The following is a 15,774-nucleotide window of genomic DNA, read 5'->3' on the forward strand; positions in this document are numbered from 1 at the left end:
GTCATTCAAACATCTCAGCCCAAACAACTTGTTGTGGTATTGGTATGAATGTCCAGGCTGCGCTGATGGTGTGTCCATGGCTTTGGATCATTCACTGTATTGCCATGGTCTATCTAAAGATTTGCTTGGAATTAAAAGACAAACCCTGGTGCTCTCTCTAAAAGACCAGCCATAAGGAAGTCTCAGTACTGGATGAGTTTATCCCAGACTTGACAACATTGTTCTGGAAGCCCTTGGAAATCTGCTTGTGTGCAGGTTCTCCAAGGCAACCGGATGTGCAGGATGGTCTTCCGGCCAGTCCCTGATACCAAAGGAGTTAAAGGGTGCTGTGAAAAATCTGGTCCCTAGCAATGTCTTGGAATGACGCTTTAGGAGGGGGCTGTAACGAACCGAAGAGCAGCAGACTTTAATGGGCTCATCGGGATTTTCCCTAAAGCTGCTTTGTTCCTGCTTCACTGCAGAGCCATTGCCCTGAACTTTCCCCACCACCTCATCTTGCAGGATGCAACAAGTCTCGAGAGGCCGGGTGCATGTCCTGGGTTTGGCCAGGACAGGGTTAATTTTCACCGGAATCCAGGAAGGGGCACAGCCGGGCGGGCTGACCCCACCTGGCCAAACAGAGCAGGGTATTCCATACCATGTGCCGTCATGCTGGGTTCCGGGTGGGGGGGAGCTGGGCGGCGGGAATTCACTCACGGCTCGGGAGGGCGTGGTCATCCGGTCCGGGAGAGCGGCTCTGTGGGTTGTGCGGTTTGTGTTGTATTTTCTCCTTATCTGTATCGTTGTTCCTGTTCCCTTTGTTTGCTGTTCTGTTAAACTGCCCTTATCCCAACCCACCAGTTTCTGCCTGTTTCTTTCCATTCTCCTCTGCACCCCGGCGGGGGGAGGGGCGGCCGCGTGGCGCTTTTGTTGCCGGCTGCAGCCAAACCATAACATTAAATTTGGCACCCAACGTGGGGTGGGGATAACGGAAGGGCTGAGCCGCGTGTGTTAAAACAGCTTTCTTAGATTTTGTTAAATTTTGTTATACTCATTTACTGTGTTAGTTAAACAGTCGCCAGTAAAAAATGTTTCTGTCTGTGATCAAATGGCTCTGGTATTTGAATCCTTACTTGCACTATGTTTTCCCTGTGGTGCTGTTCATCATCGCGAGGAAAAGGATCAGGATGATGATTTTGCTGTACTGTACGATATCGACTTATGACATGATAACATCACTGTGCATGAAATTAGGCTTGTATTTGCATGCGGCACTGCGGTCATTTCCGTATCTCGGATCCTATGTCTTAGAATTTGTTAATAATCAAACCCAGTCTGTGGGGAAAACCAGAGGGGATACCTTCCCCCACTCTTTCACCCCCACTCTTTTCCTCAGGCTTGTCCAACGGCTTTTGATAATTTCGAGTACCCGTGGGATGCTCAGGGCAGCACTCTCCTTTTGTTCTGCCTCCTGAATGGGTTTCAGCTTTTGTTTAGGGTTAAACAAGTCGTTAAGAACATCGTGCAGAGACCTGCCCCGGGGCTGGATAGCTGTGAGTGGCTGGGTGTGTGGGACAGCATGGGCAAGTACCTAGGGCAGTGGACACCCCCGATGTTTTTGAAACTCACCCCTGAACAAGTACAGAATCCAGACAAACTAGTAAAATATCTGCAAAAAGTGTGCTGCCACCCTGGGAACTCGAGAGAGACACAAATCACAGCAATGTGCTGGGGTCTGGCTCACGCCTACCGAGCCCTGTTCAACCTGATTCAGTGCCCCAAAGGGGAAGGGGGGGGAAGCGAAGCTGCAGGCACTGGCGCTGCCTCCCCAGCCGGCCCTGCAGCCCCTCCAGCCCAGCAGGCAGTCACAGCCCCCCTGACTGGCACCACGGCTGCTGCAGCCACAGCTGCAGGGTCTGCCTTGGTTTCCCCAGCAGGCACAGCAGCTGCTGCAGCTCCAGTTCCAGCAGCAGGCATCGCAGCTGAGCCCAATAACCAGCCTGTTCCAGTAGCAGTCGCCCCTGTAAAACTAAAGAAAGACGCAAAGAGAGCAGATCGCTCCGGGAGGGATGACAATGAGCCAGGGTCATCGCGGGAGATAGAGACAGAGATCATCACCTGGTCCCTGTCCCTGAGCGAGCTGCGAGACATGCGGAAAGATTTCAGCCACCACCCAGGCGAGCACATTGCCACCTGGCTGCTGCGGTGCTGGGATAACGGGGCCAGCAGCTTGGAATTAGAGGGCAAGGAAGCCAAGCAGCTGGGATCCCTGGCCAGGGAAGGGGGCATTGACAAGGCCATTGGGAAAAAGGAACAAGTCCTCAGCCTCTGGAGGAGACTTCTGTCAGGCATGAGGGAGAGGTACCCTTTCAGTGAGGATTTTGTATGCTATCCTGGCAAGTGGACCAATATGGAAAGGGGCATTCAGTACTTGAGGGAATTAGCTTTGCGGGAGCTGGTTTACTATGAACCAGACAATGACCAGGTACCCACAGACCCAGATGAACTCCAGTGCACAGCATCTATGTGGAGGAAGTTTGTGCGGAGCGCACCATCCGCATATGCCAACTCACTGGCAGTCGTAAACTGGAGAGATGAGGAGGCACCAACAGTGGATGAGGTGGCTGTCAGACTCCGGCAATATGAGGAAAGTCTCTCTTCCTCCCTTGTCTCAGCTGTGGAGAAACTGGTCAAGCGACTCGAAAATATGTCCTACTCCCCACCCGTAGGGCTAGCATCTCAGCTATTAGGGGCAGGCGTTTCTCTGCTCAGGAGAGAGAATACAGAGGCTACACACCACGGGGCACCCTGTGGTTTTACCTGCGTGACCACGGAGAGGACATGAGGAAGGGGGATGGAAAACCTACCTCAAGTCTAGAGGCACGAGTGCGTGAGTTGCGAGGTAAAACAATCACCATAGGGGATTCTGTTAGGAAAAATGCCGCTCCAGTTTCCAGCAGCCAGCTCTCCAGACCAGGTAGACAGTTTGATCTTGATTCCGATCCTCTGGAGGGGACCTCCAAGTCATTTTTACAGCAAGTGAGCAGCAAATTCTCTGACCAGGATTAGAGGGGCCCTGCCTCCAGCCAGGTGGAGGAAAGGGACAACCGCGTTTATTGGACGGTGTGGATTTGGTGGCCTGGCACGTCAGATCCACAAGAGTATAAAGCTCTAGTGGACACTGGTGCACAGTGTACTTCAATGCCGTCAGATTTCAAAGGGTCAGAGTCCATTTGCATTTCTGGAGTGACAGGGGGGTCCCAAGAGCTGAGTGTATTGGAGGCTGCAGTGAGCCTCACTGGGCAGGAGTGGCAGAAGCACCCCATTGTAACTGGCCCCGAGGCTCCGTGCATCCTTGAGATAGATTGTCTCAGGAGAGGGTATTTCAAGCACCCAAGGGAGTATCGGTGGGCTTTTGGCATAGCTGCTGTGGAGAGGGAAGAAATTAAACAGCTGTCCATTTTGCCTGGTCTCTCGGAGGATCCTTCCATTGTGAGGTTGCTGAGGGTTGAAGAACAACAGGTGCCAATCGCGACCACAACAGTGCACCGGCGACAGTATCGTACCAACCGAGACTCCCTTCTCCCCATTCATCAGCTGATCCGCCAGCTGGAGAGTCAAGGAGTGATCAGCAAAACTCGCTCACCCTTTAATAGTCCCATATGGCCAGTGAGAAAATCTACTGGAGAGTGGAGACTGACAATAGACTACCGTGGCCTGAATGAAGTCACACCACCGCTGAGTGCTGCCCTGCCAGACATGCTAGAACTTCAATATCAGCTGGAGTCCAAGGCAGCCAAGTGGCATGCGACAATTGACATCACTAATGCATTCTTCTCCATCCCTTTGGCAGCAGAGTGCAGGCCACAGTTTGCTTTCACCTGGAGGGGCATCCAGTACACCTGGAATCGACTGCCCCAGGGGTGGAAACACAGTCCCACCATTTGCCATGGACTAATCCAGACTGCACTGGAAAAGGGTGAAGCTCCAGAACATCTGCAGTACATCCATGACATCATTGTATGGGGTGACACTGCGGAGGAAGTTTTTGAGAAAGGGGAGAAAATAGTTCAGAGCCTTCTGAAAGCCGGTTTCGCCATTAAGCGAAGTAAAGTCAAGGGACCTGCGCAAGAGATCCAGTTTTTGGGAATAAAATGGCAGGATGGGCGCCGTCAAATCCCAATGGATGTCATCAACAAAATAGCAGCTATGTCTCCACCAAGCAGCAAAAAGGAAGCACAGGCCTTCTTAGGTGTTGTGGTTTTTGGAGGATGCACATCCCAAATTACAGCCAGATTGTAAGTCCTCTGTACCACGTGACCCGGAAGAAGAATGATTTTGAATGGGGCCCTGAGCAACGACAGGCATTTGAACAAATTAAACGGGAGATAGTTCATGCCGTAGCCCTTGGTCCAGTCCGGTTATGGCAAGATGTTAAAAACGTGCTCTACACTGCAGCCGGGGAGAATGGCCCAACCTGGAGTCTCTGGCAGAAAGCACCAGGGGAGATTCGAGGTCGACCCCTAGGGTTTTGGAGCCGGGGATACAAAGGATCCGAGGCCCGCTATACTCCCACTGAAAAAGAGATTCTGGCAGCATATGAAGGCGTTCGAGCTGTTTCAAAAGTGGTCGGCACTGAAGCACAGCTCCTCCTAGCACCACGATTGCCGGTCCTGGGCTGGATGTTCAAAGAGAGGGTCCCCTCTACGCATCATGCCACCGATGCTACGTGGAGTAAGTGGGTCGCGCTGATCACCCAGTGCGCCCGAATGGGAAACCCCTGTCGCCCAGGAATTCTGGAGGTAATTATGGACTGGCCAGAAGGCAAAGACTTTGGAGCATCGCCAGAGGAGGAGGTGACACGTGCTGAAGAGGCCCCACTGTATAACCAGCTGCCAGAAGAGAAGAAACCATATGCCCTGTTCACGGATGGGTCCTGTCGCATTTTGGGGAAGCAGCGGAGGTGGAAGGCTGCTGTATGGAGCCCTACACGACAAGTCGCGGAAACTGCCGAGGGAGAAGGTGAGTCCAGCCAGTTTGCAGAGGTGAAAGCCATCCAGCTGGCTTTAGACATTGCCAGTCGAGAGAAGTGGCCAGTGCTCTATCTTTACACCGACTCCTGGATGGTGGCCAATGCCTTGTGGGGGTGGCTGCAGCAATGGAAGAAGAACAACTGGCAGCGCAGAGGCAAACCTATCTGGGCTGCCCCATTGTGGCAAGATATTGCTGCCCGGCTGGAGCAGTTGGTTGTAAAAGTCCATCACGTGGACGCCCACGTCCCTAAGCGTCAGGCCACTGAGGAACATCAAAACAACCAGCAGGTGGATCAGGCTGCTAAGATTGAAGTGGCTCAGGTGGATCTGGACTGGCAACATAAGGGTGAACTGTTTATAGCTGGGTGGGCCCATGACACCTCGGGCCACCAAGGAAGACACGCGACATACAGATGGGCTCGTGACCGAGGGGTGGACTTGACCATGGACACCATCGCACAGGTTATCTATGAATGTGAGACATGCGCTGCAATCAAGCAAGCCATGCGGGTAAAGCCTCAGTGGTATGGAGGACGATGGCTAAAATATAAATATGGGGAGGCTTGGCAGATTGACTACATCACACTGCCACAAACCCGCCAAGGCAAGCGCTATGTGCTCACAATGGTGGAGGTCACCGCCGGATGGCTGGAAACCTACCCTGTGCCCCATGCCACCACCTGGAATACCATCCTGGGCCTTGAAAAACAAGTCCTGTGGTGACATGGCACTCCCGAAAGAATTGAGTCGGACAACGGGACTCACTTTCGTAACAGCCTCATAGACACCTAGGCCAAAGAACACGGTATTGAGTGGGTGTATCACATCCCCTACCATGCACCAGCCTCGGGAAAGATCGAGCAGTACAATGGGGTGCTAAAAACCACCTTGAGAGCAATGGGGTTGGGACTTTCAAAAACTGGGATACTCATTTAGCAAAGGCCACCTGGTTGGTTAACACCAGAGGATCCACCAACCGGGCTGGCCCTGCCCAGTCAAAAACCTCAGCACCCCGTAGAAGGGGATAAAGTCCCTGTAGTGCACATGTGGACCATGTTAGGGAAAAAAGTTTGGATTAGTCTTGCCTCGGGCAAAGGCAAGCCCGTCCGCGGGATTGCTTTTGCTCAAGGACCTGGGTGTACCTGGTGGGTAATGCGGAAGGATGGGGAAGTCCGATGTGTACGTCATGGGGATTTGATTTTGGGGGAGAATAGTCCATAAATAAATTGTATAAAGTTAATTGTTAAATAACCCTGTCACTGTCTGTTATCACTGTTATAATTGTTATATGTTATACCGGTACTATCATAGGAGAAATTTTTCCAGATTAAAGAAGGATGGACTTTTTGATGAAAACCTAGCAGAGCACAGCAATGATGGGGCTAGACCTGGTTTTCAACAACTGGCACCCAGCAACTTCATGAAGATCAACATCTCCTGCAGACTGCGGGCACGGCTGCACCAGATACATCAGCCGTGAGCTCCGGATGCAGCAAGTGACCGCCCATCACCACACATTACCTTTCCTGCCAGGGAAGACCATTACGACAGATGGAGCCTGAAGTCATGGATTAAATGAACTCAGCGGACCCTTTAGAGTGATGATCCATAGACTAAAGGAATGATATCTGGAGACCGGAGAAGTGGTGGTGATCAACTGGACAATGGGGGACCTGGGCATGACGTAGATGGTATGGAATAAGGGGTGGATCATGTCCTGGGTTCGGCCAGGACAGGGTTCATTTTCACTGGAATCCAGGAAGGGGCACAGCCGGGGGGGTGGGGGCTGACCCCACCTGGCCAAACAGAGCAGGGTATTCCGTACCATGTGCCATCATGCTGGGTTCCAGTGGGAGGGAGCTGGGGGGCGGGAACTCACTCGCGGCTTGGTAGGGCGTGGTGGTGCGGTCTGGGAGAGTGGTTCTGTGGGTTGTGTGGTTTGTGTTGTGTTTTCTCCTTATCTGTATCGTTGTTGTTACTGTTCCCTTTGTTTGCTGTTCTGTTAAACTGCCCTTATCCCAACCCACCAGTTTCTGCCTGTTTCTTTCCATTCTCCTCTGCACCCTGGCGGGGGAGGGGCGGCCTGGTGGCATTTTTGTTGCCGGCCAGAGCTGCAGCCAAACCATAACAGTGCAGACTTTGAGAGGGGCTTCAGGTTTGAAGAAGGGCAGCCAAGCTGGCAGAGAGGGAATAGGAAGGCAAGTGTTATATTCCCATTCACCTCACATCCCAGGAATCTGAGAATTAATGCATCCATTGTAGATTTAAATTTCCCTAGTGGTTAACTCTAATTTTCTGCAGCTGCACAGACATTAGTCTAGCAATAATACTCCTAATGGCAGTGATGGCTGAGACAGTCAGATAAAAAAGATCATTTGGGTTTTTGGAAAAAAAAAGATACCACAGATATATCGCCCTAGATGAACCTGCTATTAAAAATTATTTTCTGGGCAACCCTAAATATCCTAATAATTTAAAAACAAAACCAGCGAGAGTTAAGGGCCTCATTTTCCTAGTGACAACACAAATAATACTTGCTCTGAAAATAATGAACTGTACAGATAGCTCATTGGCCTGACCTGCTGACTGAGTTTCGTACATCAGCTGGGATACATAATTATGCTTGTAAGTCTGCCCCAGGATGAATTACCCACGTTCTTTGAGAGGCACATGCAGCTTCTTGGAGAAGTTTGCACCATCGGTGTCCTTCTGCTGCTGATACACCTGTAGGAGCATTGCTTGTTGCTCTTTGTGGCTCTTGCCAGACTTAGCTCCAGGTGAGCTTTGGCTTTCCTAACCTCACCCCTGTGTGGCAGCATGCCACAATAAGTTACAGCAGTCAAAAAGCAAGCAAGCAAAGCAAAAGCAAGCAGATAGAAGCAGAAGTACTTTATTGGGTAACCATAACATTTTTATATTCCCTTGTCCCCCACCCCCAGAATCTCATTGGTGAGGGTCTCTTGGCACGCGGTTCCTTTGTTATTCTGATTGATCATGTGTCGTTCACCCGACCTTCACGCTTGGCTAGGAGTTTGGGTCTCGCATCCTGTTTGTTTGTTCCTTTCCTCCTGTTCTTCAACCACAGTTGCACAATATTTTTTGCTCAAGGATGTAGCTGAAATTCATCAAGATCATCAAGGCTGCCCACGGCCCAGCCGACTCCCACACCCCTGCACACATGTTATTACTCCAGGTTCCCTATCCATGCTGCCACATCTAGTATTCTTTCTTTTTCCACTAAGTTTTGTTAGGAGCCCCTTGATCATCCATGCAGGCTTCACGCCAGTCTTGCGTGACTTCCTGCTCTCCAGGATGGACCATGCATGAGCTTGGAGAAGGTGGTCCTTGCAAATCATGCAGCTACAGATGTAAGCTCCATCTGTTGGCTCCTATACAAAGATGGAACTTTTGCAATTTAAGGCGATGTGAAGCAGAGAAACAGCCTGATACATATAGTTGACTTAGATCTGGTTTTGTGAGGGAAGGAGTGCTTGAACAATGCATGTGGGTGTTCACCTAGCTGCATCTTTCATCTCGGCTATGAAGCTTTGGATAGTCACTTCTAAGTGTTGCAACAGCAGTGGAAGGGATTGGAAAGATGGAGAAAATGGGTCATCAGACATCAGAAAACTAGCAGATAGAGGTCAATGGAGCAGGAGTAGTAACAGTCTGGACATGTTTTCATGTAGGTCAGTCCAGTCTACCTTGCTTACTTTTGGGACTGGCACTGTCCTGCTTTCCCTCATGCTCAGCAGCCGATGACCTGAGCTTCCTTGCCCACGCCTGCTGCCACATACACTGATGCCTTGCCTGCTGGGCAGCAATGGCACATACTATTTCACAGCTCCCTCCACGCCACTGTGGAAGTGGTTTGTGTGACAGTGTATGTAGTTAACACTCTCAGTCCTTCATCCCCGGTTAAAACACCCAATCTGGGTGTCTCCTTCAAAGAAATCCCCTTTAACCAGCAGGTGTTTTCTTGCTGACTCTCACAGGTGGAACGTGATGGTGCTACCCCTGAGAGCTGCTGGCTGCTGAAGAGCTTACCATCGTCATGCCCACAAAAGGCGTCATGTATAACTTTGTCTGTAAGTTCTGTCTAGCCAGAGACAAAGGTGATGGACTCACTTCACGAATCTTCAACATCTTGGATGCTGACTGTGTTAACATTGGCCTCAAGGTAGGCTCTAGGCTCATCCTGTATCTTTAACTGTTGCATGGACCTGTGTTGATATATGTTGTGTGTCAGCAGTTCTCGAACTTTGACTTCTGCATGTGGTTTGAGCCTTTTATTTCCAGAGGGTTTCTTTGTCATTTCTTTAGTAAAATCTTTAGGAATGGTTTACCATCACTACCACTTAGACCACGGTTTAATAATGCTGACTGGACGCAGCCATGGCATAGGCAGAAGGACAGGGTAGGACAGGGCAGGTAGGAAACAGCTCAGCAGAATGGTCCAAAGGAGCTCAAAATTCATTTAAGACACTTAAGAAAGAACTAATGAAGGCCCTGGCCCTGGGCCTGCCTGATGTTACTAAATCCTTCTGGCTGTTTTCCTACAAGGCATAGGTCTGGGGATCCTAGCTCAATGGCTGGGACCCTACAAAGAGCTGTGGCCTATTTTTCTAAACAGCTGGACGAAGTAAGCAAAGGATGGCCAGGATGTCTGCGAGCTGTGGCGGCGGTGGTCTTGAATATTCAGGAAGCCCGAAAATTTACCTTGGGCCAAAAGATCACAGTACTGGTCTCACACACAGTATCAGCTGTACTGGAACAAAAAGGGAACTACTGGCTTTCTCCGTCCCGATTTCTACAAAACCAGGCCATTCTGATTGAATCAGATGATATTAATATTGAAGTAACTAATATTACGAACCCAGCTTCTTTTCTCAGCGGGTCAATCCCTGAACCATTGACACGTGATTGCTTAGAAACCATAGAGACTGTGTACTCCAGCAGACCATATTTGAAAGAGGAACCCCTGGAAGATGCCCAGGACTCCTGGTTCACAGATGGAAGCAGCTTTGTCCGACAAGGTATTCGAAAGGCTGGGTATGCAGTGACAACAACAGATGAAGTAGTTGAGTCTCAGTCACTACCTGCTGGAACATCAGCTCAAAAGCCTGAAATTATTGCCCTAACTAGGGCTCTGGAGTTAGCAAAAGGAAAAAGGATAAATATATGGACAGATTCCAAATATGCCTTTGGAGTTGTCCACGCTCATGGGACAATTTGGAAGGAGCAAGGACTACTAACTGCACAAGGGAAGCAGGTTAAATATGCTGAGGAAATCCTTTGCCTATTAGAAGCCGTTCAACTACCAAGAAAAGTTGCCATCATGCACTGCCGAGGACACCTGAAAGGTAACACTGACCAGGAAAGAGGTAACAGGTTGGCTGACTATGAGGCTAAACAGGCAGCAGAGAGAATGCACAATATTTTGACCTTAATTCCAGATAAAAGAAATAGAAACCTGAATGACCAAGCAAATACTGAGTATTCTAAAGCTGATGAAGAATTAATAGAGGGATTAGGAGGACAGGTTCCATCTCAGGGATGGGCCTACTCAAGTGATGGCAGAATTGTAATCCCTGCTAAACAGATATGGGGTGTGGTTAAAGAAGAACACAATAGAACACATTGGGGAGCAGAGTCCTGTTATAGTTTGGCCGTGGCCGGCAACAAAGGGTCACACGGTCGCTCTATCTCCCCTCCCCCTGCTGGTGTGGGGAGAATGGAAAAAAAAGGCAAAAACTCGTGGGTTGGGATAAGGGCAGTTTCACAGAATCACAGAATGTTAGGGGTTGGAAGGGACCTCTTTGGGTCATCTAGTCCAACCCCCCTGCCAAAGCAGGGTCACCTACAGCAGGCTGCACAGGACTGCGTCCAGGCGGGTCTTGAATATCTCCAGAGAAGAAGAATCCACAGACCCTCTGGGCAACCTGTTCCAGGGCTCCGTCACCCTCACAGGGAAGAAGTTCTTCCTCATGTTCACCTGGAATTTCCTGTGCTTCAGTTTGTGCCCATTGCCCCTTGTCCTGTCGCTGGGCACCACTGAAAAGAGTCTGGCCCCATCCTCTTGACACCCACCCTTGAGATATTTAAAGCATTTATAAGGTCCCCTCTCAGCCTTCTCTTGTTCAGGCTAAACAAGCCCAGCTCCCTCAGCCTTTCCTCGTAGGAGTGATGCTCCAGTCCCCTCCTCATCCTCGTAGTCCTCCGCTGGACTCTCTCCAGTAGCTCTTCATCTTTCTTGAACTGGGGAGCCCAGAACTGGACAGAGTACTCCAGATGAGGCCTCACTAGGGCAGTGTAGAGGGGAAGGAGAACCTCCCTCGACGTGCTGGCCACACTCCTCCTAATGCATCCCAGGATCTCATTGGCCTTCTTGGCAACCAGGGCACACTGCTGGCTCATGGTCAACCTGTCGTCCACCAGGACACCCAGGTCCCTCTGCACAGAGCTGCTCTCCAGCAGGTCCAACCCAAGCCTGTACTGGTGCATGGGGTTGTTCCTTCCCAGGTGCAGGACCCTCCACTTGCCCTTGTTGAATTTCATCAGGTTCCTCTCTGCGACCAACTCTCCAGCCTGTCCAGATCTCGCTGAATGGCAGCACAGCCTTCCAGTCTATCAACCACTCCTCCCAGTCTTGTGTCATCAGCAAACTTGCTGAGCGTACATTCTACCTCTTCATCCAGGTCATTGATGAAGAAGTTGAATAAGAGTGGGCCGAGTACTGACCCCTGGGGGACACCACTAGTTACAGGCCTCCAGCTAGACTCTGTGACACTGATGACAACCCTCTGAGCTCTGCCATTCAGCCAGTTCTCAGTCCACCTCACTGACCACTCATCCAGCCCACACTTTCTGAGCTTCCCTAGGAGGATATCATGGGAGTCAGTGTCAAAAGCCTTGCTGAAGTCGAGGTAGACAACATCCACGGCTATCCCGTCATCTAACCAGCCAGTCATGCCATCGTAGAAAGCTATCAGACTGGTCAAGCATGATTTCCCCTTGGTGAATCCATGTTGACGACTCCTGATAACCTTTTCCTCCACTTGCTTGATGATGAACTCCAGGATAAGCTGCTCCATCATCTTTCCGGGGATGGAGGAGAGTCTGACCGGCCTGTAGTTCCCTGGGTCCTCCTTCTTGCCCTTTTTGAAGATTGGAGTGACATTGGCCTTTCTCCAGTCCTCGGGCACCTCTCCTGTCCTCCAGGACCTCTCAAAGATGATGGAGAGTGGCTCAGCAATGACGTCTGCCAGCTCCCTCAGCACTCGTGGGTGCATTCCATTGGGGCCAGTGGATTTGTGGGTGTCCAGACTGCTTAAGCGATCCCTCACGCAGTCCTCCTCGACCAAGGGAAGATCATCCTTTCTGCAGGCTTCCTCTCTTACCTCCAGGGCCTGGGATTCCTGAGGGCCGGCCTTAGCACTGAAGACTGAAGCAAAGAAGGCATTTAGTAACTCTGCCTTCTCTGCATCCTCCGTCAGCAGGGCACCCGCCTCATTCAGCAGCAGCCCCACATTGTCCCTAGTCTTGCGTTTGCTGCTGATGTACTTGAAGAAGCCCTTCTTGTTGTCTTTGACATCCCTTGCCAGCTTCAATTCCAGGTGGGCCTTGGCCTTCCTCGGTGCTTCCCTGCATGCTCTGACAACATCCCTGTACTCTTCCCAAGTGGCCTGTCCCTCTTTCCACATTCCAGGAACCTTTCTCTTCCACCTGATCTCTGCTAGAAGCTCCTTGCTCATCCATGCGGGTCTCCTGCCTCCTTTGCTAGATTTCTTTCTCAGGGGGATGCACCGATCCTGAGCATGGAGGAAGTGATGTTTAAACAGCGACCAGCTCTCTTGGACCCCCCTGCCTTCAAGAGCCCTGACCCACGGGATTCCTCCAAATAGCTCCTTGAAGAGGCCAAAGTTAGCTCTTCTGAAGTCCAAGGTTTTGATCCTGCTTATCGCCCTGCTTCCTCCACGCATGATCCTGAACTCCACTATTTCACGGTCGCTGCAGCCGAGTCTACCTCCGACCTTCACATCCTCCACCAGTCCCTCCTTGTTTGTTAGTACAAGTTCCAGCAGCACACCTCTCCTTGTTGGTTTCTCCACCACTTGCATCAGAAAGCTATCATCGATGTTCTGTAGGAACCTCCAGGACTGCATGTGCCTGGCTGTGTGGTCTTCCCAGCTGATGTCAGGGTGGTTGAAGTCCCCCATGAGAACCAGGGCCTGTGACTGTGAGGCTGCTTTCAACTGCTTATAGAAGGCCTCATCAACTTCCTCCTCCTGGTCAGGGTGCCTGTATTACACACCCACAACAATGTCACCCATAGTAGCCTATCCCTTAGTTTTAACCCATAAGCTTTCGACTTGTTCTTCATCCGCCCCCAGGCAGAGCTCAGTGCATTCCAGTTGCTCCCTCACATACAGAGCAACTCCCCCACCTCTCCTTGTTGGCCTGTCTTTCCTAAAGAGTCTATAGCCATCCACGACAGCATGCCAGTCACACGAGCTGTCCCACCACGTTTCTGTGATGGCAACCAAGTCATAGCTGTCCTGCTGTACAGTGGCTTCCAGCTCCTCCTGTTTATTGCCCATGCTACATGCATTGGTGTAAACACACTTGAGCTGGGCTGTCGATCTCACCCCTGACACTGGCATGCTACGCCTGGGCTCATCCCTAGTGAGCTCGGTGATGTCCCCTTCCCCCTTCAAACCTAGTTTAAAGCCCTCTTAATGTGCCCTGCCAGTTCGTGGGCAAGAATCCTTTTCCCCCTTTGAGATAGCTGGACTCTGTCTGTCGCCAGCAGGCCTGGTGCTGTGTAAACCTCCCCGTGATCAAAGAAACCAAAATTCCACCAACGACACCAGTCCCTGAGCCACCTGTTAATCAGGTGAGTTTTCCTGCCCCTTTCAGTGCTCTTCCCTGCCACTGATGGGATTGAAGAAAACACCACCTGCACCTCTGATCCTTCAACCAGTCGCCCCAGTGCCCTGAAGTCCCTTTTGATGGCCTTGGGACTTCTCTTTGTGATCTCATCACTGCCAACCTGCGTTACCAACAGCGGGTAATAATCAGAAGGCTGCACCAGACCAAGGAGTTTCCTAGCAACATCCCTAACCCGGGCCCCAGGGAGGCAGCAGACTTCCTTGTGGGATGGGTATGGTCAGCATATCAGGCCCTCCGTTCCCTTCAGAAGGGAATCACCTATGACAGTTACCCTCTGTTTTTTCTTAGCCAAGGCAGTCATAATGTGTGGGGCTGACTGACTCTTCCTAGGCAATCCCCTGGATGGACCTTCACCCGCATCCTCATTTGCCTGGCCCTCACATACCAGAGCCCCCTATCTGTTGCTTAAGGGCAACTGGGCAGGCGAGGGAGGCCGGGAGGGGATTCGCCTGCCACCCCAAGCAGGGATCTGTTTCCATTCCCCCCTGTCTCTTAGGTCTCCTCTTTCTGCTTGGTGGCAAGAGGGCAGGGGGTTCTCTGCTTTTCGTGGAGCCGCCTTCTGCTGTCTTGGCCTCAGGGAGGGCAGGGTGCAGCTCCACCAGTCGATCTCCCTCTCACACTCCCAGATGCTCCTTAACCTCTCCCTCTTTCAGCTCTGCCACCAGGCTGAGCAGGTCATTCACCTGCTCGCACCGAACACAGCTGTTGTCTCTGCTGTCCTCTGGTACGAGTGCCAGGCTCAGGCACTCCCTGCAGCCAGAGACCTGGACAGCTGTGTGTTTGTGTGGGGCCTCTGTCTGGGTCCCCACACTCCTTCTAGCAATGGCTTTCCCACAGGTGGAAACCATAGCTAGAAGATCTCCTGGGAGGGCAATGTCCACTAGTTGGGTTACCAGGAGGGGGACTGCGCCCTGCCCGCGCGAACTGCTGCACGAACTGCCGTGCCGTGCCGCACCCTGGCTAATGCACCACACCCTGTTTGCTGGCCCTGGTCACTCGCGCTTCCTGGGGGCTGCTCTTGTACGTGAGGGGGTTTGGCCGCTGTCACACTCGACCCCGCCCAGGCTGAGTCAGAGCTGCGGCTCGTTAGCAGCTCCCTCTTTCCCGCTGGGTGTGGGGGGGAGGGGTGACCTGGGGTCTGTTCTCTCTCCTGGTGCTTTTGCTGCTTTGCTGCTGCGGTTTTGCCACTTCAGGAAGGGTCCCTCGGCGGGAGCCTCGGCTTCAGAGCCCTTCGCCTTCAGTGGTGAACAGTAACAACAACAATACAGATAAGGAGAATATAAAAAAACAACTCTCATCGCCCGGTGCCCTGCGTGATCCCAAGCCGTGACTGACTTCTTGCCGCCCCACTCCCCCAATCGGAACCCAGCATGACGGCACATGGTATCGAATACTCTGTTCTGTTTGGCCAGTTTGGGTCAGCCCGCCCGGCTGTGTCCCCTTCTGGCTTCTGGTGAAAATTAGCCCTGTCCTGGCCGAACCCAGGACAACTCCCTGTATAAATTTTTAAATCAGAAATTATTAGTAAAAAATTTGTATACTACAGTCCGACAAGTAACCCAACAGTGTGAGAGATGTTTAAAAAATAACCGCAACACAGGTAACCAGGTACAATTAGGAAGTATTGGGAAGGGAAGTGTACTGGGAGACCATTGGCAAATTGATTTCTCTGAACTTCCAAGAAAAGGAGGGTACAGGTACTTGTTAGTACTTATGGATACCTTTTCAGCTTGGCCAGAGGCATCCCCTTGTGGAACAAACAAAACAAGGCAAGTAACTAAGGTATTATTAAACGAAATAATACCTTGAT

This window comes from Opisthocomus hoazin, chromosome W (genome assembly GCF_030867145.1).
Source record: "Opisthocomus hoazin isolate bOpiHoa1 chromosome W, bOpiHoa1.hap1, whole genome shotgun sequence".
In the NCBI taxonomy this organism is placed as follows: domain Eukaryota; kingdom Metazoa; phylum Chordata; class Aves; order Opisthocomiformes; family Opisthocomidae; genus Opisthocomus; species Opisthocomus hoazin.